Here is an 8,760-nt window from a genome sequence, read left to right on the forward strand (position 1 = left end):
GTCCCTCAGTTTTTCACCTTGTGTCCCTGCCGACCCACTCTTCCTCATATTCCCCAGTGTATCTGTCCCTTAGTCTCCTCTCATTGGTCAAGCTATGAAGTCCAGAGGCTAGCAGACACAATAAAAGGGGAGGGGTTTGTTGTTGGAACCACCAAATGCAGGGAATGGAGTGATCAGCAAACCATTTCATTTAAAGGTAAGCACTGAACGCTACATTTGAGGTAACTTTTTATATGAGGTAACTTTTTTTGTTTTGGCCAGTGCTCAGAATTGTTAATGAATTAATAGCTACTTGTTACTACATGTGATTTACTACCCTTATCATCGCACACCAAAATCCGCTGACATGCACTCTCTTCGTTTGCTCGCCATTCTAATGACCCTGCTGGTGGTGGTCTTGATGGAAACCTTGTTGTCTGCAGCCAGACACACCTGCTGGCCCAAGTCTCAGAATACCAAGAAGTGCCGTCACGGAGGTGGCACTGGAGGAAGAGGTGGTGGAGTGGGAGGAGGTGGTTCAATGCCGGCCTGTCTGGGCTTCAGGCAGACCACCACCACAGAGTTCCAACCAGATGCCATGGTGCCCCCCCGGGAAGAGCCACAGGGGAGAGGGGACCCCCAGGGCCTAGAGGAGAGAGGGGACTTCCAGGTAGACTAAAGAATATACACTGCTCAAAAACATAAAGGGAACACTTAAACAACACAATGTAACTCCAAGTCAATGACACTTCTATGAAATCAAACTGTCCACTTAGGAAGCAACACTGATTGTCAATAAATTTCACATGCTGTTGTGCAAATGGAATAGACAAAAGGTGGAAATTATAGGCAATTAGCAAGACACCCCCAAAAAAGGAGTGATTCTGCAGGTGGTGACCACAGACCACTTCTCAGTTCCTATGCTTCCTGGCTGATGTTTTGGTCACTTTTGAATGCTGGCGGTGCTCTCACTCTAGTGGTAGCATGAGACAGAGTCTACAACCCACACAAGTGGCTCAGGTAGTGCAGTTCATCCAGGATGGCACATCAATGCGAGCTGTGGCAAAGAGGTTTGCAGTGTCTGTCAGCGTAGTGTCCAGAGCATGGAGGCGCTACCAGGAGACAGGCCAGTACATCAGGAGACGTGGAGGAGGCCGTAGGAGGGCAACAACCCAGCAGCAGGACCGCTACCTCCGCCTTTGTGCCAGGAGGTGCACTGCCAGAGCCCTGCAAAATGACCTCCAGCAGGCCACAAATATGCATGTGTCAGTATATGGTCTCACAAGGGGTCTGAGGATCTCATCTCAGTACCTAATGGCAGTCAGGCTACCTCTGGCGAGCACATGGAGGGCTGTGCGGCCCCACAAAGAAATGCCACCACACACCATGACTGACCCACCGCCAAACCGGTCATGCTGGAGGATGTTGCAGGCAGCAGAACGTTCTCCACGGTGTCTCCAGACTCTGTCACGTCTGTCACATGTGCTCAGTGTGAACCTGCTTTCATCTGTGAAGAGCACAGGGCGCCAGTGGCGATTTGCCAATCTTGGTGTTCTCTGGCAAATGCCAAACGTCCTGCACGGTGCTGGGCTGTAAAGCACAACCCCCACCTGTGGACGCCGGGCCCTCATACCACCCTCATGGAGTCTGTTTCTGACCGTTTGAGCAAACACATGCACATTTGTGGCCTGCTGGAGGTCATTTTGCAGGGCTCTGGCAGTGCACCTCCTTGCACAAAGGCGGAGGTAGCGGTCCTGCTGCTGGGTTGTTGCCCTCCTACGGCCTCCTCCACGTCTCCTGATGTACTGGCCTGTCTCCTGGTAGTGCCTCCATGCTCTGGACACTACGCTGACAGACACTGCAAACCTTTTTGCCACAGCTCGCATTGATGTGCCATCCTGGATGAACTGCACTACCTGAGCCACTTGTGTGGGTTGTAGACTCCATCTCATGCTACCACTAGAGTGAGAGCACCGCCAGCATTCAAAAGTGACCAAAACATCAGCCAGGAAGCATAGGAACTGAGAAGTGGTCTGTGGTCACCACCTGCAGAATCACTCCTTTATTGGGGGTGTCTTGCTAATTGCCTATAATTTCCACCTTTTGTCTATTCCATTTGCACAACAGCATGTGAAATTTATTGTCAATCAGTGTTGCTTCCTAATTGGACAGTTTGATTTCACAGAAGTGTGATTGACTTGGAGTTACATTGTGTTGTTTAAGTGTTCCCTTTATTTTTTTGAGCAGTGTACATTGTGTTTATTTCAGTATAGGTTGACTAAAAGTATACATAGTACTGACCCCTCCTCTCCTGACCCCTCCTGTCTCAGCCTCCAATATTTATGCTGCAGTAGTTTATGTGTCGGGGGGCTAGGGTCAGTCTGTTATATCTGGAGTACTTCTCCTGTCTTATCCAGTGTCCTGTGTGAATTTAAGTATGCTCTCTCTAATTCTCTCTTTCTTTCTCTCTCTCGGAGGACCTGAGCCCTAGGACCATGCCTCAGGACTACCTGGCATGATGACTCCTTGCTGTCCCCAGTCCACCTGGCCGTGCTGCTGCTCCAGTTTCAACTGTTCTGCCTGCGGCTATGGAACCCTGACCTGTTCACCGGACGTGCTACCTGTCCCAGACCTGCTGTTTTCAACTCTCTAGAGACAGCAGGAGCGGTAGAGATACTCTGAATGATCGGCTATGAAAAGCCAACTGACATTTACTCCTGAGGTGCTGACTTGTTGCACCCTCAACAACTACTGTGATTATTATTATTTGACCATGCTGGTCATTTATGAACATTTGAACATCTTGGCCATGTTCTGTTATAATCTCCACCCGGCACAGCCAGAAGAGGACTGGCCACCCCTCATAGCCTGGTTCCTCTCTAGGTTTCTTCCTAGGTTTTAGCCTTTCTAGGGAGTTTTTCCTAGCCACCGTGCTTCTACACCTGCATTGCTTGCTGTTTGGGGTTTTAGGCTGGGTTTCAGTACAGCATTTTGAGATATCAGCTGATGTAAGAAGGGCTATATAAATACATTTGATTTACTGTAGTGGCTTGTGACCATGACTGTAGGCTGTATGTGGTGTGCTTGCAGTTATATTGTCTTCACGGTGTGTACTCCTAAATATCTCCTCATATCCCCATCCCTCATACCTTTGCTCTTCCCCTCCTTCCCCCTGCTTTCTTTCAGGTGTACCTAGAATGACGGGGGATGTTGGACTCATGAGACCTCCTGGACTGGATTTAATGGCTGGAGCTACTGGACTGGAAGGAGATAAAGGTAAACTTGCCAATTCTCATATACAACTGTTAAAGGATGTAATCTGGGTTTATACATTTACAGTCCAAAGTGTGAGCTGCTATGCTATCTGTTATCTCATTCCTGAATACGTCGCTATCTGGTGCTGTTTTTTTATCAAATCGCTAACTTTGATCTAAAATAGAATATTCATGCTTGAGACTGATATCTATCCTCATATGTTGACATGTTTCAGATACCAATCCTTCTCTCTCTCTTATGATAGGTGAGAAAGGAGATCAAGGAAACATGGGGATGCCTGGTGCTCCGGGGAAACTTGGGAGACAAGGAGAGAAAGGTCTACTCCAGAAACGAGAACGACAGCATCTTCACCGGCTTCCTGCTCTATGCTGACCCCACGGCCTGACCTACGACTTCGTCTGTGAACCCGGCTTGACCTCTGCGTGAGCTTTATCTGACAATTTATGATGACTGGATCGCCTCCAAACTCTTTTCACTACTCTGATAAATCATTTCTTTCAATATAGCTACTGCTACTAACTTTGTTCCTGCTTGTTGCTATCAAAATAATCTGACCAAATGCTTGCTGTATTTTGATGGTAAAGGCTGTAACACTTTATCCAGTGGTTCCCAAACAGTGGAAAAACTTTTCAGTGTAAACTTAAATGACTAAAACCAAATAGAATGTATGTAGGAAAGATAATGGACCTATATATTTTTCAATAATAGCCTATAATCTTTGAGAATTTACAATCAACAAAATAGAGGTAGACAATCAGGACCCTATTGATTTTGTTAAAATGCTTGAGCATAAGAACACCAGCCATGTCAACATTTGGAAATTAGCTTAAAAAGAGAAAACAAATGACCTCAGCTCCGTGGCAAAATGCATGGAATTGCAGGGAATTGACTTTAAAATGGCTAAATGTTCTTTCAGCTCCATGGCAGGATGTGTGGAATTGCAGGAGATTAGCTTTGAAACTGCTACATTTTCTTATCTAGATGCCAAGATAATGTTTGGTACTTATTCTTGGTCTGTGTATGTTTTTTTTATTTTTTAAGCTCAACCCTTATGTTGGGTCACGACTCAAAAGACACCTCAATCGGTGGGTCAGTTTGGGAATCCCTGCTTTATACAACGCTTACAGTTCTATCAATGCAATAAAACACTGCTAATACTTGAAGTGAAAATTGCTTGAATTTTGTGAGTTTAGGTCTGAACCTTTCTAGACTTTATTACGACTGATTTTAGTTTTGTCAACTGCCCAATCCCAACTCTGCTTAGGGACAATCTCACCCATTACTACTTGAATGTGCTCCTAACAGTAAAAAGCCTTCATCATTGTTGTGCCACAGAAATATAGCTCCAAGGTCTGTGGGTGATGGTGAGTGATGCATGAATGCATTATGTTTTATAGCCTACTGATGTACTAGTCTACGGTCACCACCAAAATATATCTGACTGAAACATGCATGTTATTTCCCCCACCAGAGGGCACTGGGACATCAGTTTGAAGAGGAGGACTGAATGAGGATCGTATTAATTCTACAGTATCATGTAAAATGACTTTTTAAATACACTAAAATAATGTTGATATTCATGCAAATGTAGAGGGGGAAAACACACACATGCTATAATTATTTATGTTACACCACCTAATCACAGATAGACACATACATTTCAATCAAAATAAAGCAGGTTTGTACTAGCACAATTCCCCCCCGGCGGTGACCGTCAAGCTTCAGCCCTGTGACCTGTGATGTTGCCTCCCACCACTCAAGCCATTGTTTGATGCTACCAAGACAAACGGCTTCAGCTCCCATCCGGACTTCCTGATTTACTGTTTTTGTTTCATTGTTTAATGACTTGTATGTGTTGTGTACGTAATTCAGGTTTTAGCTGCCCTGTATCACGGCCTACATGTAAATGTATCAAAACTACTACTACTACAAAATATGTGATATTGATAAAAAACTAAGAGGAGGCCTTCTACAGTTAGAAAATGTGAAGTCACAAAGCAGCACTGTGATGTCACTGGCCCTCTTTTAGAAGAGTGAATCTCCATGGAAACTACAAGTTCTACAACATTCTAGAATACCGTAGCAATCACAGTGGCAGACAGAAACATTTGATTTCTATCAGTTTTCAATACTGTGAGACCTTTGAGAAGTAACATAATGTTTATATATTGTCTAGATTGTCTAATCCCCACTTCATAGAGATGGTAAGGACAGATTGATGGGGGGAATCCTGTCACTGAAGAGTCCCAAGAGGGGAGCAGGATCATGATAAGCATCCTATAAGAGACCACCATGAAGAATCACCATCTCCTCCAATAACATCTTGCCAAGACGATCAGCTGGACAACCAACATGACACCCAGTCAGTCAGCCTGCAAGATGTCCAACTAGGCTTCCAAAAAGGTGACATGTCAAATCACCAACAAGACATGCACGTTATGAACGATCCAAAGCAGGTTGAAATACAGAATGATCATCAAGACATGCAACAAGACCAACAGCAAGATTTAAGCCATTCCCTTTCAATAATGATGGCTTTGTCACAGCATGGCTTAGAAGTCTGTAGATATCCTTCACTCCCTTACAGACACCATCATCATGGGATGAACTAGAAGACTCAAGTGATTCCTCACCTCCTACTCTGGTTCCCATCTTCAGGGATAACTATGTAGAACTAAGTGATTCATCCAGTGTCAATGACTCATCTTGGTCAGCGAATCAGGGGGAATATAGCGACTCAGACTCTTCCACATCAAAAAGTGGAGAGCATATCAGCTATTCTGCCACACTGATGCCAAAGAGTGAGGATGGTACAGGTGATTTGGCCTCACGTCTACAAAAGAGCGAGGGCGGTATTAACGAAGACTACACAACCTATTCTGCGTCCGTAACGCCTAAGAGCGAAAGAGATCTCAGCAATTTGGATTTCTCGTCATCGGAGAGTGAGGTGGACATGATTGAAGCTGCCACCCAAACTGTCAGCAGAGATGCTTTTCCACTGGATTCTGATGGCTTAACCAGGGACCAAGACCCCTCCTGGAAGTGGTGTCTTCTGGAGACCCTAGCCCCAGCCTGGAGAAGTCCCAGCCTGTCTGTGAGGCTCTGGACGACGGGGGCAGTGTCTATAGCATCAGTGGGAGCACTGGGACCCTCAATCTGGATCCCAGTCTGTCTGTGGATGATGCCCCACCAGTGGCCCCAAGCACTGATGCTGACTCACCCCAGGATGGGACTGCTCTACCTGGGCAAGCAGGAAGCAGTAGTTGCCCCCGGCGTGGTGTAAGGGCAGGTAAATGCACCGTCAGATGCTGCCGAAGCGTCTTGAATTGCTTCAAGAGGAAGGCCGACATCCAGCAAGAGACAAAGCCAGAAGAGACCCTCTCAGAACTCTGAGCCGAGCACAGAGCAGGGAGGAGAAGCGAGCTCCGGACAGAGCTCTGAGGAGGCTGACACCCCTCCCCAAAACAAGAGGAGGAAGTCGTCATCAGAGTGAAAAAAGAAAAGGAGACGGTTATCAGGTGTGGCCTATGACCTTCCAAGACCTCCATGATGTCATCTCCTTGGAGTTGGATGGAGGGAGAGCAGGCTATTATTAGAATAACTATTTAAAAAGGTATGGAAAAAAGCCAAACATCGATGTGTGGAATAAAAACTCAGCACCGTGATCATTTTGAATGTAATTTTTTTAACTTTTAAGGTGTGGATCAGCATAATATTGCGTAAAGAATCCATCAATGTAATTGTCTGCATCATTTCCAATCCCCCATATATTTTTGGGGTAAATATATATATCCATATACATACACGCATGCATACATATACAGTACACATATATGCATACACATACCTATATAGACATACATTCCTTTTTTTAGAATATACCTTTATTATTCCCCGCAAACCCTACCACCCTTCCCCCAATTGGAGTAAACCAATAAACACCTAGGCTTCTACCTTCAGTTTACATATCTTATACACATTTTACAGACACAAACTATTTTACAATAGTTCTATTTTGTTTGTTTTTACTCCTTCCTCTATTTCTGATATCCGTCCAGTTCTATTTGTAACTGTGCTATTTCACAAAAGTTCTGAACCTATGATAATAGTGATAATAGTGTTGTGTTATCTCATTCAGAATAACTTAATGTCAGTTAAGTATTTTTGTTCTGAATATTTATGGTGATGTATGATATTCTTTTTTGTTAAACTCTTTTACAATGGTGGACTCACATGCATGTATATAAATGATACATTGGGAAGATGGAGTATGGAGAGTGTTAACACATTGGCAAGACGTCTTGCAGATGTATATAGAATGTCTACATTCTAAATTCTACAGTTCTACATCGTTTATACGTCGGCCAGACATCAACATTCTATTCTGATGTTTCTGTGACATCTTACCGATGTGCAAACTACATATTCCCTACACATTTTGATTTGTCGGCCGAAGGTGTGCGTTCTGACTGGGTAAGAGTTATCAGTGACTGTACTGCTCACCATTAACTTCATCAACTTGTCTAGACCGTCAGATTTGGATTTGACAGAAAAGTCTAATTATGACTTGGAGTCACTTGTCTCGTCAAAATCATGGCGTTATTAGCTCGTCAGAATAGCTTCAATAAGGGAGAACATTGAGTATGTCTGCTGGAGGTCAAGGTGCATATTCATAAAGTGTCTCAGAGTAGGAGTGCTTACCACTATGTTCCAGTCAACCAGTCTGGTTCAGATCAAAGTGCCTTTATTTTCTTTATTTCCCTTCATAGGAAATTATCTTTGATAGCAGTGGCCAATCATGAAACAAACATAAAGTCAGGACCTGTCAGGGACCAATCACAAACACACACATGTACAGTCATGACAACTGGTAAACAGAGAGGTTTCAGTCACTTCACCACTTTTTTCAGCAAAATCAGGACGCACTTCCAATATCCAGGTAATTTGTTATTTATTTTACTATATAAAGATTGAATGCATGTTAGGAGTCTGGTGGCAGGTAGCCTGTAACCGTAAGGTTGCATTATCGAATCCCAGAGCCGACAAGGTGACAACACAGCATTACATATATATTTTAAATTACACACCACAACATGGAATTAAAATGTATATAAATTCAAAGCAAGGATTTGTACTATATTGTTGTCGATGCACACGTACATGTTGATGATTGAGCAGCAACTTCAGTGCTTGATGTTGATCTGTGAAAATGGGAATAAATCAAATATTGTAAGTGCTTACTAATGTTTCATAGTTATTAATTTGTTAAAAAATAATTAGAAAACAACATAGTTTTTGTTGTTGTGGTTGTTGTCATAATTATCATAAGAAGTAGTACCAATAGAACCAGCTGTCTGCAAGCAAAGCAGAGTAAAGGTAGCTAATGTAGACAAGTTATAAACATACATGAGACAATTATACAACATCACTGGTAAAAAAAACCAGGTTGAATCAATGTTTCCACATAATTTCAACCCCCCCAAAATCTATGTGATGACGTTGAAT

General features: G+C 43.6%; 1 long non-coding RNA gene across 1 annotated transcript; it reads left to right on the forward strand.

The window, feature by feature from the left end:
• Positions 1 to 3,168: 3,168 nt before the first annotated feature.
• LOC129824532 (uncharacterized) lies at positions 3,169 to 4,425 on the forward strand. The gene is made up of 2 exons (XR_008754759.1): positions 3,169 to 3,255; positions 3,500 to 4,425. It is a non-coding gene; the product is annotated as an uncharacterized LOC129824532 (long non-coding RNA).
• Positions 4,426 to 8,760: the final 4,335 nt, after the last annotated feature.

Source organism: Salvelinus fontinalis, chromosome 26 (assembly GCF_029448725.1).
Source record: "Salvelinus fontinalis isolate EN_2023a chromosome 26, ASM2944872v1, whole genome shotgun sequence".
In the NCBI taxonomy this organism is placed as follows: domain Eukaryota; kingdom Metazoa; phylum Chordata; class Actinopteri; order Salmoniformes; family Salmonidae; genus Salvelinus; species Salvelinus fontinalis.